The sequence below is a fragment of the Equus asinus genome, chromosome X, assembly GCF_041296235.1.
Source record: "Equus asinus isolate D_3611 breed Donkey chromosome X, EquAss-T2T_v2, whole genome shotgun sequence".
In the NCBI taxonomy this organism is placed as follows: domain Eukaryota; kingdom Metazoa; phylum Chordata; class Mammalia; order Perissodactyla; family Equidae; genus Equus; species Equus asinus.
The window spans coordinates 107,661,653-107,686,831 of NC_091820.1; the positions used below are offsets into that span (position 1 = coordinate 107,661,653).

A 25,179-nucleotide genomic window follows, 5' to 3' on the forward strand; every position below is an offset into this window, starting at 1 on the left:
TTAGTAGCAGGCGAAACTACTAGCGACGTCCCTTCCCCTGCCGAGATTCTCTTCACGATTCCAGGGAGAAACTGCACGCTACATAGACTTAAACAGCGGCTTGATAACGTTCAAACTCCCGTTCCCGACATTCCCATCTTTTCAACTATTCCACAAGATTTTTTTTTGAATATATGCTCCGAGCCAGGCACTGTGGACTTCTAATCTGTTCTTAGCCAGAGAGAAGGAGAAGCAGGCGCGGGGGACCAGTCTCCGCTCCCAGCTGCAGAGTTACAGTCCCCATCCCTCCCGGGCGCCCATCCCAGTGATTATTCTCCGAGCTCCCCACCCAGTTGATGTGACAGGCTCGTGGCCCAATCCCCTTCCTGGTTCCCAGGCCGGCCGCTAGCACCACCCGAGCCAATGGCGGCGGCCGAGGGGCGGAGGGGGCTGGCAGGAGGGGAGGGAGCGCTGGCTTTAGAACCACAGCCGCAAAGATTCCGAGAGGCAGAAGTTGTCTGAGTGCGTCGATCCGAGGCTGTCGAGCCAGATCCAGTACTCTGCGACTTTATGTAAGTGCTCTGTAGGCACGAGAGGGCACAAGGGGAGCGGGGTTCCCTGGGCGTGGGCAGGAGTGGGTCCAGGGGAGAGCATCTCCGGGAACCTCAGCAGGAACGCGCCTCGCACGGGAGGCGGGGGGCAGAGAGGGACGCTGGAGAAATTTCCGTTCTAGCCTTTGGGCGCCAAAGCGATCATTTGCATCAAGGATGGATGAGAGTGACAGAGTGTTCCCCACGACCACCGCTGGCCGCAAACAGGTTTTCTGTCTTAACTATAGAGATGGTGCTTTCTCACCAGTTGTTCTTAACTTGTTGCCAGCCTTGGGCTGGCGTCCTTGACGCCAACCCATGCCCTTCTCCCCTTCCGTGGCTGCGGCCCCAAAGTGGAAACTGAGCGCCTAACTTCCCTCTGTCGTCCTTCTCCAGCTACTGCCACCCCCACCCTACCCCCCTCCCGCCCCGGACACAGGAAATCCCGGAGCCGGCAGCCTGCGACGCCTCCAGCTCTCGCTCGCCCGCCTCGGGTGACCTCGCGGGCTCCCCGGGGCCCCGGGGCTCTGGGGGTGTGCTGTGCCCCAGGGAAGGAACGAGGCTCCGGTTGCCTGCCTTCCGCCAGCTTCCCTTGCGATTAGCGAGAGCGTCGCGATCGCACCGCGTCTCCCTATGAGTAAGCACTTTTTTCCTTTCAGTAGCAGAACATCTCCCGGGCCGTTTGGGCAGTACCTTTCCGTTCTCTCTCTCCAGACTGCGCGCCGCCCGTCTGCTCCTTTCTCAGCTCCTCTGGCTCTGCAGCCCCGAGCGCGCTGTCCGGGCAGCGGCAGCCGGGACCTCTCGGGGCTCTCTGGGAGGCAGAGCCAAAGGGGCGGTGGGAGGGGGGATAATATCCACCCTCCCCCGACACAGCTGCACTTGCCGGTGTTTACTTTTCTCCACTCGCAGTACTTAAGCGCTCTAATGAGAGGCCGGGGGACGCCGACCACCCCCGCCCTGGCTTCTTGCCAGTCCCGAAGTTGCCGCCGCCGCCGCCGCTGCTACTGCTCTTGCGTGCTGGCGGCTCCGACGGCTTGGCTCCAGGGCAGGAGATGATCCCAGCCTGGGAGGTGCAGTGGGGTTAATGCTGTCTGACACTTGCCTTACGCGATGCTTCTTGCTCCTCACTTCATCTGCACAACATCCCTGGAGGTGCAGAAGGTTGAGTTTAGAACTAACTGGGTTGGAGAGCCTCGCCATTTAAGAGCAGATAGCTAGGGGCCCGGCTTGTTATGAGGAGTGGGGGTTGGGGAGGAGAGCTTGGCTGGGCACACAGTAGGTAGAAAACGTAGGTGAAATTAAAAACTGCTGAGAGAGAAGCACTTACTCTACTGGATGTCGCAATGTATTTGGGAGCCTAAACTTGATCCTGGAGATGCAATTTACAGTGAATTCCAACGAAGTGGCCGAAGTCCCACACATGCCAATTGGCATCACGTGTCCCAAGTCTCTGATGCCCCTAGGGTAATGGTCACATGGCTTATTTTGACTTTAAAACTGGAATGTAATGGCTGAAGCCCATTTTCCAAAAATTACTGGGACAAAAAAGGGGAGGGGGTGTGAACTACCCTCTCCTCGAGGGAATTCGACTTGGATTTGGATGAGAGGAACAGAGAGAGAATTTGTTGTTCAGATTTTATCCAAAATAAAAACAGAAGCTGTTTTTAAAATAAGGTCTTGAAATATGTTTGTGCTGGGACATATCTCTCCCTTGTGGCCCTTCAATCTAGTTATGGCTTTTCTAAATTTTAAAAATATCTTACTAATTATTTTCTAGGAAAATCTCCCTTTTATTCATGCCCTATTTCATCCCTAAATGATAGATATGAAACCATATCCCATAAGGTAGTGTTAAAAAAATAAGGCTTTGTCCATATTCCTGGATCTACCCTCTATATTCTAATTGAACTGGTCTCTATGTTAGGCATCTGCTGGAAGGTGGTGGGTAATCTGACTAAAATTAATCATCAGTTATTGTGATTTGGAATTAATTGGATCAGAAATCAGGCACAAAGACAGTGGACACTAAATTTGATAAATCCAGCTGTTTGGGTTTTTGCCTGTCAATAGTTGGGTAGATGATAAGACGACACTGAAATAACTCCCGTATTGACCAACACCCGCCCATGCGGCCCAAGTTAAGGTTACTGTTGGAAAAACGTGGCAATTTCGCTGTTCGGATTATATATTGCAGAGTATAGAAATGAACAGAGAAATCTCGAGGTCAGGAGTGTAAAAGCTGTCCTTATTTATAAAAAGTGGATCCAGTTGATACGTAATTCAGCCTTGAAAACAACTAGGGCAGCTAAAAATGAAACTGGGAACATTTCAGAGGTTTTGGCTTTGTATGCCTTAGCCAAAAACCGTTTGACTACTGCAGCAACCTCCGAATGACGGGAGCGCTCCATTTTCGCGCTGTGCATGGGTTTCTGAGCCTAAAAGCTAGAACTGCTTTAAAGCACACAGTTCTGACCCCAAGGCTAGCCTTGCAGCACAGATTAGTTAGAACTGGATTTCATCTGCACCTGAGTTATTGGAGTTAACTACACTGGTAGATAGACCCCCCTAGTGGAAGTGAGGTGATAATATAATTTTAGACAACTAATAAATATTTAACCTCAAAAAAAGGAGAGTACAACTATCCAACTAGGTTGAAGTGGTAGGGAGATGAGCTCTTTTTAAAATATTATTGATGTCGAAATAGGATCATCACTAGGCACTTGGCCCACAGCTTTTCGTTGTCTTAGGATGTCCACTCATTTAAAACCACTGACTTCATTTTTTAGAGGTATGATCTAATGAACTCAGGTTTTATTAAAATTAGGGAGTTGTGAGTCTAATTCTTAATTTCGACTATTAGATCTAGCAAGTTTGCAACCTCTTTACATCAAGTGGGGCCCCAAACAATTGTGCTCTACCTTGACTTAACACAGACGGTCAGCACGGAAGTGCAAGGTCTCTGGTCTGCTGCTGTCATCTAGATTCCATTGTTAAAAATGTCTAGGTTTATGCATTTGGGGTAGGATTAATTATAACGAGTAATATTTTTATTGAGATTAAGTCTCTTCTACAGATGGTTACACTCACATTAGACTTGACCATGACTGTTGTGGCAGAATGTCAGTGTCCAAGGCGCCATCAGAAACCAAATGAAATTTTGCTCCCAAGCAAACACTGTGACTGTTAGTGAAAAGAAGGGGGTAGCCTGGCCATGGTACTTGAGCACTAAAGTGATTCTTTTTGGTGAGACTGAAAGTGAAAAAGAAGAAAATCCACTTGCCACTATTCCATGTTTGTTTTAGGCATTATTTCCACTTGCCTTTCCAAGAAATTTACTGACATAATATTTTTAGCACATGTGATAAATTCATGCATTTGCTACTGTGCTTGATGTAGCATAATCTAGTTGGAATGTGTATGCCAAACTGTTTTTTGCTGTTTAGTACAGATTCCATTTAGTACAGATTTATTTAGTATAAAGTAGCTGTTATGAAATTGAAAATGAACATCTATCAGGACATGGCAACTTACGTATCTGTTTTTAGAATCACTTTGTACTTGCTCATATGACAGTATTTCGTTTGGTAAAAAGTAATCCAGAGGGGGGAAAATTTGATCTGTGAAAATAATAAAACTCAGTTTACAAGAAAACAGCTAGATCACGTTTTGAGTCTGTATAATTATTCTAGAGAGTGATATACCGTATAACGTATGTTCAATGTGTTGGAGGTTTCAAAAGCTTTTTGGATACATTACCAGCGGTCACAACTAGCTGTTTTTAGTTATGAGAGAGCTTTGGTTAAAGTATGGCTTAGAAATATAAACAACTGCCCAGTCATGCAATGTCAGTCTCAGGAGAAGTTCTGATAATACTTGGGCCAACTTGTAGCGATGGAGGTGAGGCAGTTTCCAAAAAATTCAGTTATGTTTAATAATACTGAATTTGCCTTATTCTTAACACTTGAAAGACAAATATTAGTGAGTACGAACTGCTTTAGGGATGAAAAAGCATTGTTGAATGAAAATTAAAATTCTAGGGGGGAAGTATGTTGGACTTGGCTCCAAAAGAACTGGATTCTAGACACGGCTCTGCCACTGACTCATCACATGACCTTGAGAAAGTCACTTAACATTATTATATATTTTTTTTCTGCTTTATCTCCCCAACCCCGGCCCCGTACATAGTTGTATATCTTAGTTGCAGGTCCTTCTAGTTGTGGGATGTGGGACGCTGCCTCAACGTGGCCTGACGAGCAGTGCCCTGTCCGCGCCCAGGATCCGAACCCTGGGCCGCCACAGCGGAGCGCGCGAACTTAACCACTCGGCCACGGAGCCGGCCCCATAACATTATTATATTGATAACTAACATTGAGTACGTACATGTCCAGACACCATGCGTTTTCTCATTTATAAAATGAGGGCATGACTCAAGGTTTTTGGTTTTCTGGGAATTTTTTTTCAAATACTTATAGTCTGGCTTATTTCAGTTATATTTGTCAGTTGAGTTGTCAAATTTCAATACACCTATATTGAACCAAGCTAAATACCTTGTTGGCAAATTGGTGACTCCTCAGGAAGATAATCACCAGTGGCTTATACATGACTAATGTTAGTTCTTTAAAATATAGAGGTACCTTTTTTTTTTTTTGAGGAAGATTAGCCCTGAGCTAACTACTGCCAGTCCTCCTCTTTTTGCTGAGGAAGCCTGGCCCTGAGCTAACGTCCGTGCCCATCTTCCTCTACTTTATATGTGGGATGCTTCCCACAGCATGGCTTACCAAGGGGTGTCATGTCCACACCCGGGATCCGAACCGGCGAACCCCGGGCTGCTGAATCGCAACGTGCGCACTTAACCGCTGTGCCACTGGCCGGCCCCAGAGGTACCATTTATATCATTCCTTAACAAGGATTTTTTGTACATTCAACCTATTGATTTTATATTATGAGAAAGCTTAATTTTTCCTAACGGTCTAGAAATTTTTTGGATGGTAAGGAGGTCGTGTTGTTAATTGGAAAAGGCATTGAGCCAGGGTCTTTTAGTCCTCTACAGTTGGGACAGATGGGCCATCTTAAGTAAATCATGGAAGCTCTCTGTGTTCATATCTGAATTTTACTTTATTTGTAAGCCATCTGTTTCCAATCTATGTATTTCACAGGCAAGCTGAAAGGCTAAGTGAGCAATGTGAGCCTTGGCTCTTCAGCAGACAGGTGCTGTATAAATCCAAAGTACTGGAGTAGTATATCATAGGAACACTGAAGCTTTAACAAGAGTTAACAGAAAAGGTAGAATTCTCATCACTTAAGTCTTGCCGCATTTTTATTTGTCTGTAAATGTTCCCCAGCCATCCAATTTTACAAGCAAAGGAGAAATAAAGCCAGACATCATATAATGAAAAATAAGAGAAGCGGTTGATAACAAGAGAATAAAAATCTATATGCAATACTTAGTATTTTTTCCCTCGAACATTGTGCCAAATAGCCTGTTAAAACCGTTACTGTGGTGGTGGTATTTTTTTTTTTTTACCCTTCTCAGGTAACTGCTGAGCAGTATTTTGGTGTTCGTTGGTAACCGTTACAGAATCCGTTGGCTTATCATATTTCATTCTTAGTTTTGTGATTGCCCATAATAGGAGGTTTTGTGCAAAACTGCCAACAAAAAATAGTGTTTCTCCTTACAGTTGTTCTCTAAAAGAGGACAACATGCAAGTATGGAAAAGCACATAATGGAGGAGATAATCTGCACATTTAAGTGGCATGCCATCATTAACACAGAAAAGGTGAGAAGTTAGTGTAGATCTTCATTGGAAAAGCAAACATGTTGAGCTAGATGATCTCTGAGAGGTCATTTTCAACCTCTACCCTCAAAACTATTAACCTGGAATAAATTTTCAATGTTTGTTATCATGCCAATTACATGATGGTTCTTTAACTCTGCCATTCTTTGAATTATCATGAGTTTTTGTTTTGTTGGTTAAAATTATGTTTAACATTTGTTAAAATGTTATAAATATGTATAAATATAATGTTTTTATATTTATATATAAAGTATATATATAAAGTTTTTACCTTCTATAAAATGAAGTTTTGGAAAGGGAGAATAGCTTTGATATTGGTATCACTGCATTCTGCATTCTATGCTCTAACTACAGAGTGTTCACTCAGATTGACATTCTGCTATTGACACTGAATAATACACTCTTTCATAGACAAATGTAATTTTTAAGCTTTTTTCTGTATTTCTTAATTTGATTGTATATACCCATTTTTGCCATTTCTTACTGTTCTTTTTGATATTTTCGGGCTTGTATTTCAAGTCAGGGAGAATAACCATCATAGACTGCAAAATATTTTCTCAGAGGTGAAAATGCTATTAGGAAATGGTTCCTGGGGCATATCCTTTGGCTGTAGTAGTCCATATGTATGTATGATTTAGTTAGTGTACTGGAGAAGTGTCTTAAGTAGTGCATACTTATGATGATTTTAATCACTTTGGATTTAAAAAAATACGTCATTGTAAAAATAAAATAGAAAAAGTAAAAGGGTTTTTAAAGAAGAAAATAAAAATTACTCATAATTGTACCACCTGTTCGTATTTTTTTAATCTATTTCCTATGTAGAGAGAAAGATATTTTTAAAATTGGGATCATATTGCATATACAGTTTATATATCCCCTCTTTTCACTTTTACATTATGAAGATGTTTTTACATAATCAAATATTTTTGAAAATCTTTAAAATCATTACATGATATCCTACATAATGGATATTTCATAATTTATTTCACTATTTCCAGGTTGTTGGAAGTTTATGTTGTTTTAAAAACCATTTTGCGGTTATTTCTTTGAGATAAATATTTAGAAGAGAAATTCCAAAGATTTTGTTTTTAAAGATGAATTCCCTTGACAACCTCTGAAATATAAACATTGGCTTAAGCAAAAAGAGCCTTGATTTCAAACAGTGGCACTCAAAAAAAAAAAGCTGTTCTTTATATCGTGTATTGTATGTGACTCTAAACTGGAGCTGGTTTAGGTAAAGTATATGTCTTGGAAATATTTTGGTGTCCTCTGATCTAGTTAACAGGTGCAAAGCAGGACGAAGTAGAATCCTGTGCGGTATACAATCATAGGAAGTTCTATTTTTTAAAACGGAACTGTTAATGGGGGAAGGGAGACAGGTTTGTTTTGAAGTCGCCTTTAGATTTCAGGTTGCTATAAAACTCAGTTCAAGTTACAGGGCTTATTTGTGACCATAATCCTTCAGTATCCTAAAGAAACTTTTAATCCTGGAGTTGGTTAAATGACTGTGTTTGTTGATAGACTTTTTTATCTCAGGCTTTTCGTCTCTTAAATGACTTTGACATCACTCAATAAACTCAAAGTTTTATATTTCATTCAGGTTGCCTAAATAACTAAACAGAGTCCAATAGTGGTAAAAATTCTGATGCTGCCACTTAATTTGTGCCTAGTTTCAGTGTATGGTGATTCCCCAAATTACAAACACGTGACTTAAATATTTTGCGTATTTGAATGGCTCGTTGTACACTGCATATCCCTCTCCAGACTTATCCCGTGCTGCTTCACAGACCTTTCCCTGATGTTTTTCTCCTTCCCTCGGTTCACCAGTCTCAGTAAGGGAGTGTTGGTCTAGGCATTCCGTGATGACCCAGAAGCCATATGGGAGGTTTGTCTGACCTGACAACTTGTTGTCATCACCTTCGCTTTTTTTCCTTCTCAAAAGGATCACGGGCATGCTGTGTTTCATAATCAGAATAAATTTTAGCATAAAATAATGGGGTCCAGTGGCTTTGCTGTTTTATATCTCTGTGACATTGGGAAAGTTTCTCAACTCCTCTAAACCTCAATTTCGCCATCTATAAAATGGGGATAATACCAGTTGTTTTCAGTGTTGGCCTTAGAATTAAATGAGAACATTTGTAAGGAAATTAGTGTATAGGAGGTGCTCGATAAATGTTCCCTTTTACTGGTCAGTTAATGTTGGCTTAGATAATCTTTGTCAGGTATCTATTTTTACCTCTTCCATTTTCCTCGAATTCAAACCCTTTTTCCTTAAGAATCACCATTCAAGATAGATAAGATAGTTTATTTTTTCTATTTTATTTAATGGCATTGTAAAAAATTTGCTTCTATTGCTTTTCATTGTGAATTTGAAGAATTTTTCTAAAGTTCCAGGTTGAAAAAGCTTCTTGGCTTAGGTATGAAACCTATTTACCATTTAATTTATCCTTTTGCGACGATATGCAATCCAACAGACTAAAGAACTCGTCCTCAAAGAAAAAAAGAAAAATTGAAAAAAAAGAAAAATTGGAAGCATGACTCTTTTAACACATTACAAACACCGTTATAAACTCATTGTCACCAATAAATATAGCTTAGATCAGGATGAAAGGTAGTAGGAAATGTTAATGCCTGATTTTAGGAGGAGGAAAAGAATGCTTCAAGTTCTTCAGTGTTTCTGCAATAGTAGAAATGTGAATGATAGAAAATTTACTTTTGAAAAAATAGGAGAAAAGAGAAAATAAATTAGTGAAAACTTAAAATGCTGTGGAAGGCAGAGGGTTATAAATTAACTCAATGTCTTTCCAAGATGACATGTAGCCTTTAGAAATGGGTGAATCCAAAACATATTAATCTTGAATTTATGATGTCCATTATTTCCTCTAGTGGAAGCTTTCAAAAGCAAAGGCCAGGAAATGATGAAGGACATTGACACATTCAACAAATATTTTGAGCAGTTTGTGGGTCTCCAGTTTAAAGCTACAGTTGAATCATTTTTTCAAGTGGTTATGAAGAATTAAAATTTTGTATTTTGTCTTATGACAACTAAAAAAACCACATATAGCCAAACTATTGTTGAATGTAGGGAACAAAAAAGTAATATTGATAGATTTACGTGTTTAAAAATATAAGCCAACCCATACATTTGGTGTCTCATCCTAAAGCAAGGTGTTCCAGCATTAGTTGGCCCTCTGAAAAAAAAGCAAACTAGAATATATATATAAGTGCTAGCAAAAGGGGGAAAACTTTCCTAGCCAGAGATTTGTGTAAAGACAAAGAGAAGGTTGATATATCAAGTACCTTGAAATATGTATTATGTAAAAGAAGGCGTATAGGTAATTTATCAATAGATGTAAAACTCTGGAAAACTTTAAAATGTGCCCAAAGTTCTCAAGTATATATTGAGATAGTACAAACTACAGATGGAGTAGTAGTTAGCCAAGGATAGTAACATGGACCATGCCTTCATTAGTCTATGTGGAATCGTTTCAGCATTCATTCAACTAAAAGTTTAATGAAGATGTTAGGTGCCAGGGCTATAAGATGGATAAGATTTCTCAGTCTAGTAGAAGAGAGAAACACAAAAGTAATATTGGATTTCATGAAACTAAAAATATTCCTACATGTAAAAAATGAATTTAAATATGGCCTTTTTTCTCAACATAAAATAATTTCCAAATTTAAACCTTGTGTGAACAAAGACATTCATTTATAATCCAATATAATCAAATCTAAACTAAGAACAAATCAAGTTTAAACATTGTTATTTCTTTGCAATAATTATTGCATCCTAAAAAAAGTGCCCACTATGAGTTAATTTTACTTAAATAGAACATTGCTCAGCCTATAAATGAAGGTCAGCAGACACCAGTGTCTTGGAATAAAATAGCCCTTTGGCAAGAAAATGAGCCACACCCCATTTAGTTTTTACAAAAATAAAATTCTTTCCAGCTTTACTAAATTGTAGATGTGGTGCACAGCATGTACTTCTGCAGGAGTTGGTCCTGCAGCTGTGGAAATAGCCATGTGTGCAGAAGCCCTAAAAAACATCGATTCAACATTACTCGTATATGCGGCTCTCATACTTCCTGTATTATGGTATTCTGTTAAGTTTTGTCTGACTCAAGGATAATAGCAAGTAAAGACAGGTATAGCTGATACCTTAATTTCTTGAACGTCTTGATTGTCACAGACTTTAAAATGAGCAGAAAAACCCGGGATTCCAAATCTGATCGTTGTTTCATTTTGGTGGGTGAGGATCAAATGGATGGACTAGGTCTGGATGGACTGTGTTTACTGTTCAAGGACAGTACTTAATTCCTGCCGTGTACCATGGAAAGAATTGTACTTCTAGGGAGAAAAGAAAAGAGGCCCTGAGGGGAAGCCCCATTCTCCTTGCTCTTTCACAGTACACCTGGTGCACAGCAGGTCTCCTTATGTGCATTTGAAAGAGTGCAAAATAAATGGCCATGAATGGTCCTTGCTGATAAAGATTAAGTTGTGAAAACCTAATCAGCAAATTAGTAATTTATAAATCACATTGAATAAAATATGTAATGATATCAACCTAGAAGAAAACTAAGCAAATGGCTTCCTTTGTTTTCTTTCTCTTTTAGTTCTTTTAAATGAATGTAATCCATGAGTGAATGTAATGGATGGCGCTTTCATTATGAGAACTGCCTAACTTTAGAATCAGAGAGGAAATTGGGACATAGTAATATTTTTTCACTTTTTAAAGCAGTTTTATTGAGATATAATTCGCATTCTATAGCACTCATGTAAAGTGTACAGTTCAATGGATGTTAGTATCTTCACAGTATGTAAAACCATCACCACAGTCAATTTTCTAACATTTCCATCTCAAATAGAAACCCCAAATTCTTAAAGCTGTCATTTGCCCCAGCCCCCCACCTCCCCAACACTAATTAACCACTAATCTACTATCTGTCTCTGTAGATTTCCCGATTCTGGAGTTTCATATGAATGGAACATATAATTATGTGGTCTTTTGTGACTGGCTTCTTTAAGTTAGCTTATTGTTTTCAAGATTCACTCACATTGTAGCATGTATCAATACTTCGTTCCTTTTTTATGGCTGAATAATAGTCCACTGTATGAATGTATCATAATTTGTTTATCTGTTCATCCATTGATAGACATTTGGGTTATTTCCACTTTTTGGCTATTATGAATAATGGGACATGTTAATACTAAATGTCTGACCACAGGTCAGCTAATGAGTTAGAGGTGGTACTGACAAGATAGCAGTTTATCACTACTCTGCTGTTAATGTAAATCCTTGCTTTGATTGACTCTGCAATTTTGATTTCTGCATCTAAGTGTAGCTATTTTTTCTTGTTTCCTGATGCTGAGTAGCTTATCATCAACTTGTTCCCAATACCTTTTTCCGTAGTAATATTTTTACCTGAATAATGGAAAACGTGTAAAAGTTGTATAATCACCTTTTCTAAAACTTATTGTATAGCAGATATATACAAAATGCCTTGTTTATACACATTTTTGAACATCTATAAGGAGCAGAGGTAAGTAGTATTAAATAGTGCAGAATTAAATGATAAATGCCTTGAAACACAATGGTTTCAGTCAACCTAAAGCATTTTTGAGTACATCTAATGTATTTATTTTTTAAATTTACTTTTCAAATATGGAATATATCCATAGAACAAAACTCAAAAGCTATAAAGAGTCATGAAGAAAAGAAGAGAAGCCTCCTGCCCCTGAGCCCAGTCTCCCATTTCCCTTCCCAGGTGGTGACCGTTAGTAGAAGTTTCTTGAGGATCCATCCAGAAATAGTCTTGAATACACTTAACGCTTGACATTCTCAGAAGAGCTTGGTGTTTTACATTTAGGAAGTGTGGCACTAAGTTTGAGGGAGTCTTTTATCTTTTGGCTTTTTAGGGGTGAATATGAGAATGAGGAATTATCAAAGGATGATAAAAAGAATCACCTTCAGTTTCAGATCAAAGGTTGACCTGAACCTTGACCTCAGATTCACCTGTGTGGCATCAGGTCAAAATAGCTAATGACACCTAGTACTCAACTCTGCCATGATCATCTGGATTCAACCCACAGAGAAATTCCCGGACCCGGTCTCCTTAGTCTTATGGGCAGTTAGTACCTGGTAGACCCCTTAGGAAAGGATAGTCTTCCCTGAGAGAGGAAGGCTGTAGTTCAGTCACGAAAAGATAAAATTTCCAGGAGACCCATTTAGAAGTTCCTATATATAATTAGTTCATTTAACAGGCCTTTATTAATTATCAACAGTGTGCCAGGCACTGGTATCACTAAGATAAATAAAACAATGTGCCGTCATTTGAAGAGCTCAGAGTCTAATCCAACCACTGATTTTTACAAATGAGGCGACAGAGGTCTAATTGATTTTGACTTGCCCCAGCATACAGTGGTTGAGGACAGTGATGGAGGATGGGGTCTCCTGAAACCTAATCCATTGCTCTTCTTACCAGAGATTTAATCACCACTAGGAATGCCTCTTCTTCCCTGAATCCGCTTAGACTAACTGGTGTTTTCTTTCAGATGTTAACGAAGTGGCAGGTGCCATGTCATGAAAGCTGATAGGAACTCTGAGAAATTCACTTCACCTATAACTTGCACAGCTTGGTTTGACTCTTCCATAGCTAGTGGAAATTCATTAACAATAGCTTTAAAATGGTAAATTATTTTTCTAGGTCATATATTTAATCCAGGGTACTCCTATGCTGACAAAGCTGCAGTTCTGATCACTGATTTTAAGAGTTTCTTTGCGGCAGGATTGGAGGGTATGGAGAAAATTAAGGCAGGATTGAGGGTATAGGGAGTGGGAAGAAGGGCACTGCCATTTCAAATCATGTGGTCACAGGCGGCTTCACTGAAAGGAAAATAATTTGAGGCAAGACAGGAGATCAAGGAGTGAGCCGCGTGAACATCTGGGGAAAAGTGTCACTTAAGCAAGTAAATATTTCTAGGAAATACCTAAATTGCAATGCCTTGATGGGTTTTAGCCCTGAAATTCTCCTTTATATCACCTTTTTATTTTGGTATTGAACAAAAAATAATATCTTCTACCCAGATCAAATACTCTAGTGGAGTCATGAATTGACTGTATATGCTAAGACAATAGCAATAGTTATATCAATAATGTTTTGGAAAGATTAGTGAGAATAATGTTTAAAACAGGGTATGGAATTACGGCAAGCAGATTTTCTTCCCTTTTCCCTATCAATTTAGTTATACTATATTCTGTGTTTAATTCTGAATTAGATTTTTAAGTTAAACTTTTTACTTTGTGATAATTGTAGACATGTACTTATAAGAAATAACATGGAGAGATCTTGTGTACCCTTTACCCAGTTTCCCCCAATGGTAACCTCTTGCAGAACCGTAGTACAATGTCAAAGCCAAGATGTTGACTTTGATACAGTCAAGATGCAGAACAGTTCCATCACCACTAGAATCCCTTTTGTTACCTTTAAATAACACACGTCTTTCCTCCCCCAAACCCCTCTCTACCCCTGGAAACCACTAATCTGTTCTCTGTTTCTGTAATTTTCTTATTTCAAAAATATTATATAAATGGAATCATAGTGTATGTATCTTTTTGGGATTGGCTTTTTTCACTCAGTATAATTCTCTGGAGATTCATCCAAGTTGTGTAGATTGGTACCTCCTTTCTCTTGCTGAGTAGTATTCCGTGGTGTAGATGTCCCACAGTTTGTTTAACCATTCACTCATTGAAGGACTTCTGGGACATTTCCAGTTTTAGCTATTACAAATAAAGCTGCTATACCCATTTGTGTACAGGTTTTTGTGTAGATGTAAGTTTTCATTTCTCTGGGATTAATGCCCACAGAGTGCAATTGATGCATCATGTGAGTATTGCATGTTTCGTTTTATAAGAAACTTTCAAAACGTTTTCGCAGAGTGACTATATCATTTAATTTCCCACTAGCAATAATATGAGTGGTCCAGTTTCTCCACATCTGTGTCACCATTTGGTATGGTCACTTTTTTGTTTTAGCCATTGTGATTGGTGTGTAGTGATATCTCATTGTGGCTTCATTTTGTATTTCCCAATGGTTAATGATGTTGAACATCTTTTCATGTGTTTATTTCCCATCTGTATATCCTCTGCAGTGAAATGTCTCTTCATGTCTTTTGCATATTTTCTAATTGGATTTTTTTTAATATTTGAGTTTTGAGAGGACTTTATATATTCTAGATAATAATCCTTTGTTAGATAGGTAGTATACAACTATTTTCCTAGTCTGTAGTTTGTCTTTCTATCCTCTAAACAAGATCTTTCACAGAACAAAAAATATTTATTTTGATGAGGCCAAATTTATTAATATTTCTTTTTATAGATTGTCTTTTTGGTGTCATGTCTAAGACCCCTACACCAAACATAGTTCCTGAAGGATTTTTCAAAAATTTTTTCCCAAGTTTTGTGGTGTTGGGCCTGGCCCTGTGGCTGAGTGGTTAAAGTTCCACACACTCCACTTCGGCAGCTTGGGTTCGCATCCCAGGCACAGACCTACTCCACTCACTAGCCACGCTGTAGACATGTCCCACATACAAAATACAGGAAGATTGGCACAGATGTTAGCTCAGGGCTGGTCTTCCTCAAGCAAAAAAAGAAAGAGGAGGATTGGCAATGGATGTTAGCTCAGGGCAAATCTTCCTCAGCAAAAAAAAAAAAAGAAAGAAAAAAGTTTTATGGTGCTGTGTTTTACATTTAAGTCTGTGACCTGTTTTGAGTTAATTTTTGTGTAAAGATCTGAGGTTTAGGTTGAAGTTTTTGTTTCTTTGTTTGTTTTTTGGTTGTCCAGTTGCTCCAGCACCGTTCCTCCACTGATGTGCTTTTGTACGCTCATCAAAAATTGATTAATCATATTTGTGTAGATCTATTTTTGGGTTCTCTGGTCTGTTCCATTGCTCTATCTCTCTCGCTCTGCCAATACCACACTATCTTGATTGCTGTAGCTATATGGTAAGACATAACACCAGGCAGAATGATTCCACCCATTTTATTTTTGTGTGTTTTACCTGTTCTAGTGTTCTAAGACCCATTTCTTTCCACATACATTTTTAGAATAAGCTGGTCTATGACTACAAAAATCTGTATTAGGATGTTAATATGAATTGCATTAATGAATTGAGTTTTGAGATTGCATATTCAATGCTAATTAAGCTAAAAATGGTAGTTCCATTAAGGCAGAAAATTTAATATCTTCTATAGTCTCATGCTACGTCTTATTTTCTAAAGTCGTACCTATTTTAGTGATTTTTAAATCATTGAATGAATATTATTTGGTCATTTCTGTTTAGAAATAATTTGGATGTCTTTTTATAATTGCTGAAATTGAAGCTTTTTTCCCCCAAAGGAATGATACATTCTTAATTTGGGTATATAACTTTCAAGTTCTAAATCATTGATTGTTTTTGAATTTAAAAATTTTTTGAAGAGTTACATCCAGAATGTTAAAGATCCCCTCCCGTTGGATTTCTGTTTACAAGAACCTAAACCTATTGGTCTACCTTAAGGAAAGCATGGTTTACTTCTTTTGTTTCAAACAAACACTTTTGCCAAAATAGCAAAATAGAGTATGCCACTACAGCATTGGGATTTAGGGTATTGTAGTTTGGAATGCCTTTGTTATTCATGAGTAGTAAATCTAAAGATTTTAAATGAAAACTTTTGTGCATTCTCATACTTTGATCTTTGAGTCTGCAAAATAGAATCTTAAAAATTACAAAGAATCTGGTAAACCTCTTAATTTAAAAAGGAAACTTGGAAACTTACTATTAGGTATGAAAAAAAAGAAGGGGACTGTTAAACTGATTAGAGCTGAAGAACTCAAGAGAAAAACGTCACCTTGTTGCTTTTAGGTGAAGTAAAAGTGAAAGAGATCATGCTTTCATTTCTGTCTTGCTTTCTCAAGATAAAGCTTTTGCACCCTTGTTTCTGTTTAATGATTCAGGGTGGAGGCACAAAAAAACCTTCTGGCTCTCTTTCCCATCCTGTTTATATCCTAAATTGGCTTTTATTGTTTTAGTAAAATATTATCACTGGTAGCCTAGAACATTATGAATACGGTATTAAATTGTTAGACTTAGAAAAAAGGAATTTGAAAATCACAGTCCAATTATACTACCTTAAATACAGTTAGCAGCTTTACCAATGAAAACTTACCTGAGTTAAAGCATAGGGCTCATAATTTTAGTATCATCATTAAAGAGAAATTTACTACCACTAATATCAGCAATTTGGTTCTTCTCCACGTACCCCTAACTTTGTTTAGGTGATGGTCACAGCTGCAGCATATCTTTTGCTGTAATTGAAAAAAGTGTAATTTAAGGAAGAATGCAATATAATGGCACTCATCAGAAACAGATATTCCAGTTTCTTTCTTCACATGTAAATTATCTGCATTTTTTATATTTATGTGGTCTAATGAGAGCCTTTTAAAAGCTCCTTCTCTAAAGCAGTGAATTCTCAGAGCCAGTGAGCCTAAGACAGTCGACAACATCAAAAGAACCCTGCTAATGGCGTTAGCCAGTTTCTGAGGTAATATATATAGCACCGGGGGAGAAATAAACTGGGAGAGGGAAGAAATTACTCTTGTGTGGATGACTTTTTGCTAACTATGATTTTTAGCAAGTGAAAGCCACAAAAGTCATTTGATTTGTGGCAGAATTAATTATAATGAGACCTTTTTAGCTGTACCAGGTAACAGACTGCCAAATAAAACACTGAGCAAGCAACACTGGTCAGTTACAATTCACTCTTTAGAAATCTGAGCCAGCCTAGCGTTATATTTATGAACTCAACTCCGTTTTCAAAGAAATAGAATTGAGGCATCTCAGCAAAATTAAATTAATAAAATTTATGGAGCATCTCCCATACATTTGAATGGTAAGGGCATATAACACTTTATGAGACCATGGTATTTTTGCAGCCAATCTTAAGGATAAATCGACATTGTGTTCAGGATTCTGCATTGGGCCAAACTTAACAATGACCATTATGTGTAGAAAATAGCAACCATTGTTGTTGAATTAAACTCTCTCTGGAGATTAAAAAAATATTTTTTAATTAAGCTAATAAAACCTTAATGTCAACATAGCCAAAGAAATAAACATAACCAGAGAAGAATGGGTAGCAGCAGATAACACAGTGCATTTGTTGGACTATTACTGGTAAAGGAATCCTAAACTGTGTAGAACTGGTGACTCTTTACTTGTCTAAAAAAGCAATTCCAGAAGTTACACATATGCAAATTTGGATTTTTCAGCTAGACCTTTAAGCAGGCTGTCCATGACAGACTCCCAATGAAATGGAATTAATTTGTGTTGTGTTTTGAAAGTGTATATATGTGCTTGCTCAAGAATTACATGGAAGAGTTAGACTGACGTAGAGTGCTTGGTGATTCTTGAAGTGAATGTTGGCAATCTTAAGGACGTTTTATTAGAGAATGAGGCAACAGTTTTTCTCGGGGAGCATGTCTCCACAGTAATAGCGGAAGTCAGAAAATATTTCACATGCAAATATTTCTGAACCTCTTCATCAATGCATTTAACACTTTGAAGTGATGGCAACATCTGGTAACAAGTAGAAACCAGCGTCTTATAAACGATGGCTTCGTGTTACCACTTCATCTGAATTAGTCATTTAAAGGGGTTTTATATGTCTTCCTAAAAACTGACAAGGTTAATCTTGGGCTAGGGCAGGCCGGCAGGAAATGCTAAAGCGGCTCTTTCTTTTGAAGGTTTCATTATTCCTTGTGAGGTCAAAAAGTAGTCGTTTTAAAGTTTAGAAAGCTAGAGAAGTGATATCTTGACAGCTAAGTGAGATTTTTCTTTCTTTTTTTGTGTGGCAAGTATCAGGGAAAACTCAATAAAATTCAGAGTTGTTTGTATTTTCCACTCCACTTCTTTTGTCTGAAATGCCTTTATTTTCTAAAAGTGGAGAATTAAAAACATCATTTCAATTACCAATATGATCATGGATTCGATGTAACTAGAAAGATATAACCTGCCGTTTGTTTGGCCAGATTAGTTCTCAGCAATCATCCTATTTTGTAGAGTTACCCAATGTAGATGCCTTTTATGTTTGTTTATTTGAGTTGCGTTAAAAGTGCTAAAAGTTGGTTCTTGATTATGTAATAAACCACTACAGCAAATGACAGTGAGTTTAATTCCTTTAGGATGCAATGTCGTTATCACAGATTAATTTAAGAGACAACTTAGTGAGTGTCTACTGTGTGCCAGGCGCTGTTCTGGATGCTTGAGACAGATTAGTGAACGAAGCAGACAAATCACTGCCCTCATAGAGCTTAATGAATATTAAATATTAAAACACTAGAGCTATCACTCAGTTTTTAAAGACCTTCATTGAATGAGTTTTGAGAACTCATGCACATTTTATTTGAAGTTTGAATAGGGAGAAATTGACATTTTATTTGGAAGATATGGCAATAAACTAGAAGCTGATAAATATTTGATTTTTTGATTCTCACTTTTATTTTTCATTTATCAGTGTTATAATTGAACCCCTTGAATAACCAGGGAATGTTAATAGCTTAACTTGTGGATTTATTCTTTGGGACGGGCTTAATTTGTGTGGAGGAGGGTGGTGAAAGGACCTAGTAGCCCTGGAAATTAATGTTCAAGTGTGGCATTTGTAAACGTTGTCTTCTGTCATTTGAAGCATTATAGAATACTTAATACATGTAATGTTCACCATGGAAAATGAATGTATTACTCAGTTATTTTTGCCTATGTGAGTAGTACAAGAGCTGACTCAAAGGAGATGACATGATGGTTCCTGTCCTGAAGTGAAATAAGATGATGGGTTGTGGTGGAAAAATGATGTGGTCATGCCCATATTTGCACACATCTCTTGTTCGTTTCCTTTTATAGAGGAAAACCAAAGAGAGTCTCATTTCTTATTTTTTTTTATTTCCTTTTTAAATTTTCTTTTCATGCGAATTTTTCTTTCTTTTTTCTTAAAATTGCATTATAATGATTTGCAATTCAGTTGGCCCAGGTTGTGCTTTGTAATAGCATAAGTGCCACTTAAAGTGGTCATAGTGGAGGCATTATACCCATGTTAGGGAATTAATTACGTAGATGGACACAGACACTCTGAGCCCTTTGGGTGTGAAAGGCATGTTTCATAAATCTTTATTTTCCAGATGCCATCTAATACAGTGCCTTCTACAGAGTGGGTGGCCATTCAGTATTTGTCTAGTGAATGAATACGAGCCAGGAGTTTTATTTTTGCTTTCCAAAATTCCAAATTCTTATAAGCACATGGAATTTTTTAAAACTTATTTTTACGGAAATTTACAAACATACAAAGCAAAATAGCATAATGAACCCCCAGCTTCAACAATTATCAATATTTGATATTCTTGTTTCATCTTTTCTCTCCCTTCTTTTTTATTTGTTCTTTGGGATTTGCTTTAAAATAACCCATATATTATTTTACCCATAAATACTATAGTGCACTTAGTTTTTAATATTTTAAAATAGTTATAATGTCTGCATTTCATGCAGAGTTTAACTTTTAAACCCTTTCTGTTCCAGTTTATCTCAGAGAAGGAAATTTTTACTGTTTATCAGAAGAAAAATCTGATTTGCTATACATGAGCTGGCTATTTTTAAGTAGTTTCGTAATAAATATATTGTCTTTCTTAATCTTCTAAAGAAATTTATTAAAAGTTTCTAAGCTACACTATCATGAGAAATTTATGTGTTATGGACCTGAACCTGATTCTGAAAAATGTGCTTTGGAGTAGATAAGCTGTAGATTGGTCCCCTCAGAATTGATATTAATAAATTAATTTTTCTTTTCACAAGGCAACAGCCACAGAACTCACATTAAAACCTATATATGCAATTCTGGAATGTGTTCTCAGTTTTGAAATTTCTTGTTAAAACTTTCAGACCTTATTTTTTTGTCTCTTTAAAATCAGATGAATCCATCACAAATATTACTAAATAAAGCACCAGTTCTCAAAAAAAAATGTGGCATATGGTCCCTTGGGGACCAAAATTACTTGCATAATAACACTGAGATGTTGTTTGCTTTTCACTGTGTTGACATTTGCACTGGTGGTGCAAAAGCAATGGTGGGTAACACTGCTGGTGCCTTAGCAAGAAGCAAGGCAGCGGCACCACACTGTATTACGAGTCGTCGTATTCAACACCATTGGAAATAGATGGTATTGAACGGTTTCCTCACCATTGGAAGAAGACCTACAGCATGCATTTCATTTAGAAATGTCCTTGATGAAGCAGGAAAAATTAATTTTATTAAGTCTCGACTCTCAGGTATACATCTTTTTAATATTCCATATGATGAGATGGGGAGCACACATAAAGCATTTCTCCTGCTTATGGATGCACAGTAGTTGTCTTGAGGAAAAGCACTTGTGCAGTTGTTTGAGTTGCCAGCTAAACTACCTACATTTTTAAAAATAGAAAACCGTGGGGCCAGCCCAGTGGTGCAGTGGTTAAGTTCACACGTTCTGCTTCCTCGGCCCAGGATTCACTGGTGCGGGCCCCGGGTGTGGACATGGCACCACTTGGCACACCATGCTGTGGTAGGCGTCCCACATACAAAGTAGAGGAAGATGGGCACGGATGTTAGCTCAGGGCCAGTCTTCCTCAGCAAAAAGAGGAGGATTGGCAGCAGTTAGCTCAGGGCCAAGCTTCCTCAAAAAATAAATAAATAAATAAATAAATAAAATAGAAAACTGTTATTACTTGAAAGATCGAATGACATATTAGCTGATTATTCAGATCTGAGTATTTGGCAGATATTTTATCAAAAATGAACTAAATGTGCCTGTCACTGCAAGGAAAGTAACTGAGAGTATTTGTTACCAATGATAAAATCAGAGCTTTCAAGGAAAAATTCAAATTTTTGAAAACTTGTATCGGCTACCAAGTGTCAATACTTAGACTTTTCTAATGAGATTGGTGGTGTTTTTAATGAAAGTGACTTGTTAGATATTGTAAAATAAAGTGTGACAACATTTGGAAGATTTGCATTAGTCAAACAATATTGTTCCAAATGACCAGTGCATGATGTTACAGCATCAAGCATGGATAAAAAATTAAGCATTTAAAGTGTAAGGTAGACCAATGTATTTTAATGTAACAGAGTATGAAAAATTCATTTATATGGTATCAGATTCCATGCCACAACTAACGTTTTAAGAAACTACCACTTCTCAAGTTTTAGTATAGTATTATAAAGAGGAATATTCCTAAGTATCTGAAAAAGTTCTTAAAGTCCTTCTTTTAACAATGTATCTGTGAGAGACCATATTTTTTTCACATACTTGAGCCAAAATGACATATTACGACAGATTGAATGCAGAAGCAGATATGAAAATCCAGCAATCGTTGTATTAATGAAAATCTAGCTGTCGTTGTATTAAGTTAAACAATAAAGCAATTAAAAAATGTGAACAGTGTACTCTTCTCACTAATTTTTTGAAAATATAGTGATTTTTCATTTAAAAACGTTATTTCAGTTAACATGTAATGGGTCTATTGTTGTCTTTAAATAGATAAATACCTTAAAAATTTCCCAGTTGTAATTTCTAACATGATAAATGCATTGATGGATCTAACCCGCAGATCAAGAAGCAATTTTGGGTCTTCAGGTCCTGAGGCCAAAAATTTAGGAACCGATGAATTACTTGGGTTTTTTCTTGTTGTTTCCTCTTCTTTCCTTTTTCCTCTCCTGTCTCTTTTTCTTTCCTCTTTCCTTTCCTATCCATCTTTTTTTGAATGAGACACCCTCAGGGTAGAAAGGTGTAGAGCATATGAGTTATTCCTTTGTATGATTTTATTAGCTATGAACAGAACATAGATGTCTCTTTTTCCCAGTTTCATTGAGATGTAATTGACATACAGCATTAGGCTAGTTTCAGGTGTACAGCATGATGATTTGATATGTGTGTATATTGTGACACGATCACCACAATAAGTCTGGGTAACATCCACCACCTCACATGGTTACAGTCTTTTTTCTTGTGATGAGAACTTGTAAGATCTACTCCCTTAGCAACTTTCAAATATACAATTTAGTATTGTTAGCTATGGTCACCATAGATGTCTTTTAAATCAGTTTCTTGCCCTGTGTGTAGTTCAGTTGATAATTTTTGGAGGACTTAAAACTACCTTCTATTTATTTCAACCTTTTGTTATAGTGTGTTAGGACAAAGTATATCATTTAATGTATAATAAGACAGAGCTAATAAATATTTACTATTGTGAAGACATCCCTTGGAATATTGAAATTAAAATATTCTTGTGGCTTATTTTCTTCTCAAATATGAAAAAAATGATTACATGAACCAGGTATATTTTATTGTTAAAACTTGACACATCCATGCAACAAGAAGTTTGTGTACCTAATACTACTCCTAATATAAATTTCCTAAACTTTCCAATATAGTCAAAAATTACAGTAGCAGTTTCCTGCATGTTAATTTGGCTCCTGTTTTATGTTAGATCCTTTCACTTCAATGCTTCACTTGCTGTGGGTATTATTTGTTTGCTTTATAAGTCATGAAGATGGGTAAAATCCTGTTTCATTAAAGGACAATAGATCAGTGTTATTGAGGTGTGTCATTAAGCACTGTGGGAGAGGCTTCAAGTGTATATGTCACACATAGAATATACCTAGTACTGGGTGTGGTGGAGAGCATGACGTCTGAATGAAAGTTCGAAGAGACTAAAAATACTATGCCTAGGTCTAGCGTTCTAACTGCATGTTACACTGATCCATCTATGAAACTCTTATGTGACTTTGGGCGTGCCTCTTTCCTTCCTTTCCGCCTGAGGTATGTGTGTGTGTCCACAGGTGCATCTGTGTGAACTTTTAACTTTGTGGCTTTGTTCGTAACATCTGAGAGAGAGAGAACTTGAGAGCTTTACGTGTGCAGATAAAACATAGTTTGGTTTCCATTGGCTTTCCTCAGCATTCATCCTGGTGAATGTGGAATGCAATGTAAAAGTTGTTTTCATTCTGTGACCTGCTTATAAAAATATGAAACCTATTACACAACATTTGCCACCATTTTCTATTCCCAAACCAATTTTCATTACCCGTGGTAAAAACAGAGATTCTGTTCACACAGACAGACACACACATGCACATATACAAACACACTCCTCCTCTCCCCCCGACCCAGCCCCACACATCCACATAGACCTCAGATGATGAGTGAGACATTTAGAAGGTTACAAAACGGGCCCCAGACTAAAACTGGTTGAACTACTGATGTGATAGAACAGTCTTTTAGGAAAAGTCTTAGTGTTTACTAAATAGAAGATGTGCATTTTTGAAGGGAGTATCCATTTCTTGAACTTTTCGCCACAATGTTTTCCAGTTTAAATAAATTCTATTCTGTTATGGTGAACAGACCTTAAAATCAGCAACATGGTCTTGACAGATTTCACTCTGATCAAAGATTAGCTTTAGAGTTCAGAAAGCTGGAAAGCATGTACATTTCAGATGACCAGGAACGGGAAAGTTAAGGAAGCCATTTTTAGTTAGCATTATCATTAAAGAAGTTAATAGCACTTGGGACAGACCCATCTAAGCGGTCTGCAGTGACAAGTATGGCTGAAGAAAAGGTAGGGCTGGGAAAACGCAGTATTTCTGCTCTAACAATGATCCTGTCTTCTTACCTGAGGCAATTTTCTGTGCCCCAATTTTCTCTGTCTGTAAAATGCATGATAATACATACATGTGTATCCAGTTCGCTCAGAGTGCGTGAGCGTTGCTTCGTATCTCATGTATTCCCTGACAGTCACAGGCAGATGATGCTATGCTTATTTTACAAATGGCGAAATTGGGACCTGGGAAAGTTGAAGAGGCTTCACATAGTGAGTCAGCGATGAAAACAGATGGAAAAACACATCCTCTGGCTCCTGCTGCTATATTCCTTCTGTTCTGAATTGTGTTGTCTTTTGATATTTCATGAAGTTTTTGTTGTTGATGAAATAAAGTGCTTCCATTAAGGAGACAAAATGTAATCCAGTGTCTGCTAAGGTGGTTAGTGATGAGGACAGGAGAACACTCTGCCTCATATCATGGACTGTCCCAAATCTTTTTACAAATGAGGGCAGTGTGAGTTGCCTCCTTACTTTGAGATTTCACTATGTTATCATAAAGTGCTTCATTTTGTTTGTTTTATATTATTTATAAAGGACTGGAGTGTCTATTATCTCACTTTCGTTCTTATTAGGTAGACAGAGCAGATCGTATTAGGTGTGTTATATCCCAGACAGATTATAATAATTTCCGCCACTTACTGAACACCTCGCTGGGGGCAGATGCTCTTATGTACTTATATCGGCTCATTTAATCGTCATAGCAACCCTGTGAAGTGTGTGGAATTAGCTTCACTTTTATAAATATGAACCTAGGGCTCAGAGAAGCTAAGGAATTTCTTCAAGGTCACACAGACTTCAATTCCAGTCTGGCAGACTCCTAAGACCCTGACGCTCCCATTGTGCTCCATTTCCTTTCAGATGATTGGCTTGCCGTGTGTCGGTCTTAGAAATCGCCTCCTGAGACTAGCACAGTACTCCTGTTGATTTTCTGTTCTCTCCCATAAAGGGCGCGCACAACTAACCAGTTGCTTAATTTAGCAATTAGCTGATTAGAGTTGCTACACCAGTTAAAAAGCAAATTTTAATAAGAAGAATAGCAGTTCTCACATATCTAATGCTTACCATGTGCCAGGCTATGATCTAAATTTTCACTACAC

General features: G+C 37.7%; 1 protein-coding gene across 4 annotated transcripts in view; it reads left to right on the forward strand.

Moving 5' to 3' along the window:
- The first annotated feature begins 374 nt into the window (after positions 1-374).
- Positions 375-25,179, forward strand: part of PLS3 (plastin 3) — a 73,185-nt gene continuing 48,380 nt past the window's right edge. For 2 of the 4 annotated variants that reach the window (XM_014834264.3, XM_014834266.3), the window contains exon 1: positions 375-551. The gene's annotated coding sequence lies outside the window, so the exon portion shown is untranslated. Of the gene's footprint in view, positions 552-581; positions 1,207-25,179 lie in introns of those variants that run through there. The other 2 variants (XM_044763387.2, XM_070503012.1) reach the window with 2 other exon arrangements.